Source organism: Trichechus manatus, unplaced genomic scaffold (assembly GCF_000243295.1).
Source record: "Trichechus manatus latirostris isolate Lorelei unplaced genomic scaffold, TriManLat1.0 scaffold00032, whole genome shotgun sequence".
In the NCBI taxonomy this organism is placed as follows: domain Eukaryota; kingdom Metazoa; phylum Chordata; class Mammalia; order Sirenia; family Trichechidae; genus Trichechus; species Trichechus manatus.
This window is the reverse complement of record NW_004443968.1, coordinates 16359850-16367456: the sequence shown is the minus strand read 5'-3', so window position 1 is coordinate 16367456 and position 7607 is coordinate 16359850. Positions and strand designations below refer to the sequence as shown.

At 37.2% G+C, this 7607-nt stretch overlaps 1 non-coding gene across 1 annotated transcript; it reads left to right on the top strand.

Moving 5' to 3' along the window:
* Positions 1-1548: 1548 nt before the first annotated feature.
* LOC111820287 (U6 spliceosomal RNA) lies at positions 1549-1654 on the top strand. Its single transcript, XR_002823843.1, has one exon. It is a non-coding gene; the product is annotated as a U6 spliceosomal RNA (small nuclear RNA).
* Positions 1655-7607: the final 5953 nt, after the last annotated feature.

Here is a 7607-nt window from a genome sequence, read left to right as displayed (position 1 = left end):
AAAAATGAAGTATTCCCTGAATGAAATGAAATGGTTTCTAAAATGATACTTTTAACAAGATTAGAAAATTATTGAATTATGAAATACATGTGGCTATAGTCACTAATCTTAAAGTGCTATCAGTCTGTGACTGAATAAATCATCTAAAAATGTATGTTCTATACTTTGAAAAAAGATCATTAAACTTGTATATGCTTTAACAAGCTGATGAACTTAAACTTTTAAGGAATTTAAATATGAAAGTCTATTTTTAAGTGGTTAGGTTTAGCAACTTTTGGATTCTTAAAAAAATCATGAATAATTTTGTTTTTGAAATATACAAGACTATTTTTTGCTAAATCAGGCTTTATTCTAAAAAAATAATAAATTATGAGCTCTGTCCCTGGTAACGGCTCCAATGTGTCAATGACAGCCTTTTCCCTTAATATTAGGTGCCAAACACATTTTAGAAAATAGTTTATGAGATTTTGCCATCTGTCCAACTATACTAGATACTGGAAATATAAAAGTGACAAAGTAGTTTTCAACACCAAGAGGAGATCACTTGATCACTAAGTTGAAAATCAACGTCATCATTGTGTCGATATAGATTGTGCTTTGAGCTATGGATGCCAAGACAAGGCAATGCAAACGCACTAATTTTGCCTTTCCTCAGGATACCCTATCAGTCTATTCACCTTTTCTATTTTTACATAACTATAAAGTTTTTTATTCTGATGTCAAATGTATTAATGGTGATTTGTAAGAACTTTATAATTAACTACATAGAAAATATTACTACTTTATTATTTTAAAGGAAACACATGATTTCCACATGGCCATTTATGGAAAAATATTATTTTCTCTTTCACAGAAATTAAAGAAAATAGTCTGATATTCAAAGGTACCAATTGCAGCAATTTTATAAGCAGCTGTAGTCAAGGAGATGAATTGTTTTAGTACCTCACAAGACAACTTATTACTTTTTCAAATTTGCTAAGAAATTTCAGAGAAGAGCTCTAAAATCCAACCTCTCACATAATGATCCTATACACATTGTTAGCACTTAGTCTCAAGATTCTTTCAAATTCTGGGAAATTGCCCTTCAGGAAAAAGATGAAATCTCATTCTTTCTGCATATGGATACCCTAATTATCTTCTTCATATGTTTCAGTTTTGTAAGTACTTTCAATTGTCTCCATGAGTCACATTTCTCTAGACAGACAGTTGTGTTGGTAAAAGGATTTAAATACAGGATTATTTTGTTGAACTATGCTGTAACACATATTTTTGATTTGTATTTGAGTCTGAAAAAATATTTCCTTTTAAATGCACAGGCCAGCTTTAGGCATAAGTGTTTTGGGAGAAGAAAACAAGGGGACATTTTCTCCACGTTTTCATTACTTATTCAAGGCTTATACTATTTTTTGGTTCTAAAATGTTAAATAACAGCTTAATTGGCTTGAATTCCATATTTATCTTTTAATTACACTTTTATAACTTCTGTTAGTAACCACAGAGTAGGAAACAATCAATAGACATGAGAGAGAGATTGCCTAGAATCTCTGTGTGCTCACTTCAGCAGCACATGTATTAAAATTGGAAAGACGCAGAGAAGATTAGAATGGCCTTGCTAAAGGATGACATACAAATCTGTGAGGCATTCTATATTTTTGGGGGCCCTGGAGGTGAAGTGGTTAAGAGCTCAGGCTGCTAACTAAAAAGTTGGCAGTTTGAATCCACCAGCCCCTCACTGGAAACCCTATGGGGGCAGTCCTAATCTGTCCTATAGGGTCACTATGAGTCAAAATTGACTCGAAGGCAACAGGTTTAGTTCTTTGGTTTAGAATCTTTGCAGACCTAGCCTGCTTCAAATCCATATCATAATACAGTTCGCAATGGTTTAACCATTTCTAACTTACGACTGGGGAAAAGTTTTGAAAGTTTGCAAGCTCCTTCCTCAAAAAATAAACCCTAAAAAACCTAAGTAGAGAGAAGCATGCAACAAAAGAATTAATAAGAATGACAAAACCTTAGAGACATTTGGGAGAAATAAAGATTCTTGTGAACAAACAAGGTGATGTTACTGTCCTGAGAGAGTTTTCAGGTCCCAGAGCAGAGCCTAGCAGACCTCCTGAGCTGAAGAGAGCTAAGAAGCCTCAGAGAACCAGTAGGCTATAGTTTGTAGGGCATAGTAAAAAGACGAGAAATCTATGAACAGGTAGAATCTGAGGGACCTTCAATAGTCCTCTTGAGAAATCATCATAGAGGATGAGGCAACAGGAACTTGTTCTCACAAACAGCCAAGAATAATGCCTATTCCCAGTAGTAAGAGGGGAAAATCCCATAATTCATGGGACATTTCCCACAGTAATCAAGCAGTTCTTGTCTCAGTAATGGTTAATAATTAGTCCTAAGCTAAATGCTCTCTGTTGACACCTAATAAATCTGAAAAAATAAAGCCTGAAACAATCAAGTTGTTTCCAAGTAATTTAACTACATCAGGGAATAATCAAGACTTATAGGGAAACAAAATATCAAACATTCAACAAAGTAAAATTCAAAATGTCTAGCATCCAATTTAAGACTAGTAGACATATAATTTTTGTTACTGTTGTTTGTTAGATGCTGTCGAGTCTGTTCTGACTTACAGCAACCCTGTGTACAACAGAAGTAAACACTACCTGGTCCTGCTATGTTTGAGGCCATTATTGCAGCCCCTGTGCCAATCCATCTCATTGAGGGTCCTCTTTTTTTCTTAAATCCTCTGCTTTACCAAGCATGATGTCCTTCTCCAGGGACCAGTCTCTCCTGATAACATGTCCAAAGTACTTACAACGAATTCTCGCCATCATTCCTTCTAAGGAACATTCTGGCTGTACATCTTCCAAGACAGATTTGTTCATTCTTTTGCCAGTCCATGTTATAGTCAATATTCTTCATCAACACTATAATTTAAAGGCATCAATTCTTCTTTAGTCTCCCTTATTCATCATCCAGCTTTCGCATGGATATGAGATGAATGAAAATATCATGGCTTGGGTCAGGTGCACCTTAGTCCTCAAAGTGACATCTGTGTTTTTTAAAACTAATTTAAAGAGGTCTTTTGGAGCAGATTTGCCCAAAGCATTATGTCATTTGATTTCTTGACTGCTGCTTCTATATATTGTTAAAAATATATGTATATAGGATGCAGGGCCAAGATGGCGGAGTAGTCAGATGCTTACGGTGGTCCCTCTTACAACAAAGACCCAAAAAAAACAAGTGAATTGATTATACATGACAATCTAGGGGCCCTGAACATCAAAGGCAAAGTTGAGAAATTGGACTGAGTGGCAGGGGAGGGAGATACAGTTTGGAAGCAGCGAGGACTAGCCAGACCTGACAGAGCAAGAGCCTGAGCCCTTCAGGCCTGATCAGCTTATGGTGCATGGTGATGCAGGCAAGCAGCAGCACTCGAGAAGCATTTTCTACATTGGGAGAGACCCAGTGGCAGACAATCTACTCAGCCATCCAGAACCGGTGAGGCCTCAATTGGCGAAAGATAAGTACTTGCATACCTGCATCTGGCCTAATGTGTGGATCAAAAACACCCTGTTTAGGGAAAAGCCTCTCTCACATTTACCTCATGCTCCCTGCTCTGCACTGGGTCTGGGATGGCTTCAGCAATTGTCGAGTCCCAGGGCCAGAAGTAGGAACCGTCACATGCCCTGTGCCATTCTCCCGGCCTTGGAGAGTGAACAAATTAACAAACAGGGGAAAAAATAATATGCCAGCTCCCCTAAGCCAGGAATTCAGGGTAGGCACAGCTCCTTTGCCTAGGTAAAGGCGTAAGGGATCCACGGACTTTGAGTGCCTTTTTCCCCTTGCATAGACTTGTGCAGAACCATTTCAACAGTGTAGGTCTTCATTAACAGAGTAATACAGGGTATACACCTGAAGTCTAACTTCAACTGTTTCAGCTTTGAAGTGGCAGGTATGTGACATTTGACACTGTTTTGCCCATTAAGCAGCGTCTTCACCTACCCACATCAAGGGCCTGAGGACTGGTGGTTCCCACCATGCCACTTGACACCTGTGATAGGGGCCCAAGAAAACGAGGTGACCCCTGTCCTTACAACCAACAGCATTAAATGTTCATAATCTGGCTGCAAAACCCGCCCATCTACGTGCACCAGGGAACAGGGACACGCTTTCTTCCTGGACACTTGGGGGTGGCCGTCAGCCCCTTGCCTTGCTCAGCCTGTGTCCCCCTGATGCAGCCAGATGCCTGTGCCAACACCGATCACCCATGCCTGTCTAGAACTGGTGAGAGTCTGCACCACACACTTGGTGGCTGACTATCTGGACACCTGAGCTGAATCCATACAAGAGGAGTAGGTGGACTTCTGGGCTCACGTACTTAGTGGCAAGTCTGGCCACCTGGTGGCAGGGCATTGGAGTTTCAGGAATGCTGGAGATCGGGTTAGCTCACACAAGCAAGCTATTTGGGCATATCAAAACAAAACAAAACAAAAAGCTAGGACACGGTAAGCAAACAAAATAAATAAATATAATAATTTATTGATAGCTCGGAGACAACAGTCAATATCAAATCCCATAAAGAGGCAGAACTTGATGGCTTCAGTAAGCTCCCAAAGTAAAGAATCTAGAAATTTTCCAGAGGAAGAAAATTTCTTGGAATTACCAGAGGCAGAATACAAAAGATTATTATACAGAACTCTTCAAGAGATCAGGAAGGAAATTAATCAAAACGCAGAACACACAATACAGGAAAATAGAAGGTTATAGAAGAGCATAATGACTAATTTAACATGCTGCAAGAATCTAAAGAGAGCCAGCAATCAGAAATCCGGAAGATTAACAATAAAAATTCATAGTTAGACAACTCAATAGAAAGTCATAGAGCAGAGTTGAGGCAAAGGAAGTCAGAATTGGAGAGACTGAAGATAAAGCACTTGACATCAACTTATTTGAGGAAATATGAGATAAAAGGATTTAAATAACTGAAGAAATCTGAAGAATAATGTGGGATTCTATCAAGAGGAATAACCTACGAGTGATTGGAGTACCAGAACGAGAGAGATAACAGAAAATACAGAGAGAATTGTTGAAGATGTCTTGGCAGAAAACTTGCCTGATATCGTGAAAGATGAGAAGATATCTATCCAAGATGCTCATCAAACCCCACATAAGGTAGATCCCAGAAGAAAGTAACAAAGATATTTTATAGTCAAATTTGCCAAAACCAAAAATAAAGAGAGAATTTTAAGAAAAACTAGGGATAAATAAAAAGTCGCCTACAAAGGAGAGTCAATAAAAATAAGCTGGGACGACTCAGCAGAAACCATGCAGGCAAGAAGGCAATGGAATGACATATATAAAGCCTTGAAAGAAAAAAATTGCCAACCAAGAATTACATATCCAGCAAATTCTCTCTCAAATATGATGGTGAAATTAGGGCATTTCCAGATAAACAGAAGCTTAGGGAATTTGCAAAAACAAACCAAAATTGCAAAAAATTCTAAAGGGAGTCCTCCAGTTAGAAAATCAATAACATCACATAACAACCCAAGACTAGAACACAGGAGAGAGCAACGAGACATCAAACCAGATAGAGAAATCACAAAAATAAATCAAAGCTAAAACACTGCAAATAGGGAAAGAGATGTCAATATGTAAAAGATGGCAACATTAAAACAAAAAAAGAGAGACTAAAAACTACAGACATAGAAAATTAAGTGGAACAAAGAAACTGTGAACAACACACATAAAAGACATCAAAATGACAGCACAAAACTCATACCTATCAATAATTACGCTGAATGTAAACGGACTAAGTGCACCAATAAAGAGACAGAGAGTTGCAGATTGGATAAAAAAAACCATGATCCATTTATATGCTGCCTGAAAGAGACATACCTTAGACTTAAAGACACAAACAAACTAAAACTCAAAGCATGGAAAAAATACATCAAGAAAACAACACTCAAAAAAGAGCAAGAGTGGCAATATTAATCTCTAACAAAATAAACTTTAAAGTAAAATCCAACACAAAGGATAAGGAAGGACACTATATAATGATTAAAGGGTCAATACACAAGGAGGACATATGTATAATAAATATTTATGCACCCAATGACAGGGCTCCAAAATACATAAAACAAACCCTAACAGCACTGAAAAGAGAGACAGACGGCTCCACAATAGTAGTAGGAGACTTCAATACACCACTTTCAGTGAAGGACAGAACATCCAGAAAGAAGCTCAATGAAGACAGAGAAGAGCTAAATGCTACCATCAACCAACTTGATCTCAGAGAAATATACCAAACACTGCACCCAACAGCAGCCAAGTATGCTTTGTTTTCTAACCCACATGGAAAATTCTCCAGAATAGACCACATATGAAGCCATAAAGCAAGCCTTAACAAAATCCAAAGCATCTAAATATTACAAAGCATCTTTTCTGACCATAAAGCCATAAGAGTAGAAATCAACAACACAAACAGCAAGGAAAAAAAATCAAACACATGGAAACTGAACAACACCTTGCTCAAAAACTACTGGGTATAGAGGAAATTAAGGATGGAATAAAGAAATTCATCGAATCTTATGAGAATGAAAACACATCCTACCAGAACCTTTGGGACACAGCAAAAGCAGTGCTCAGAGATCAGTTTATAGCAATAAATGCACACATCCAAAAAAAGAAGAAAGGGCCATAATCAAAACGTTAACAGCACAACTGGAACCAGTAGAAAGAGAGCAGCAAAAGAAGCCCTCAGATGCTAGAAGAAAGGAAATAATAAGAATTAGAGCAGAATTAAATGAAATAGAGAATAGAAAAACAATTGAAAGAGTTAACAAGAACAAAAGCTGGTTGTTTGAAAAGATCAACAAAATTGATAAGCCATTGACCAAACTGACAAAAGAAAAACAGGAGAGGAAGCAAAAAACTCGTTAAGAAATGAGATGGGTGATACCACAACAGACACAACTGAAATTAAAAGAATCATGACAGAATACTATGAAAAATTTTACTCTAACACATTTGAAAACCTAGAGGAAATAGACAAATTTCTAGAAACTCACTACCAACCTAAACTAACACAAATACAGGTAGAACAACTAAATAAACCCATAACAAAAGAAGAGTTTGAAAAGGTAATTAAAAAACTACCAACAAAAAATGTCTGGCCTGGATGGCTTCATTGGAGAATTCTACTAAACTTTCAGAGAAGAATTAACACCATTACTAATAAAGGTATTTAAGAGCACAGAAAAGGATGGAATACTCCCAAACTCATACTATGAAGTCAGCATAACTCTGATACCAAAACCAGGTAAAGACACCAAAAAAAAAAAGAAAATTATGGACCAATATCGTTCATGAACACTGATGCAAAAATCCTTAACAAAATTCTAGCCAATAGAATTCAGCAACATATTAAAAAAAAAAAAAAATTCACCATGATCAAGTGGGATTATACCAGGTATGCAAGGATGGGTCAACACCAGAAAAACAATCAATATAATCCCTCACATAAGGAAAACAAAAGACAAGAACCACATGATCTTATCAATCGATGCAGAAAAGGCATTTGACAAAGTCCAACACCCATTCAT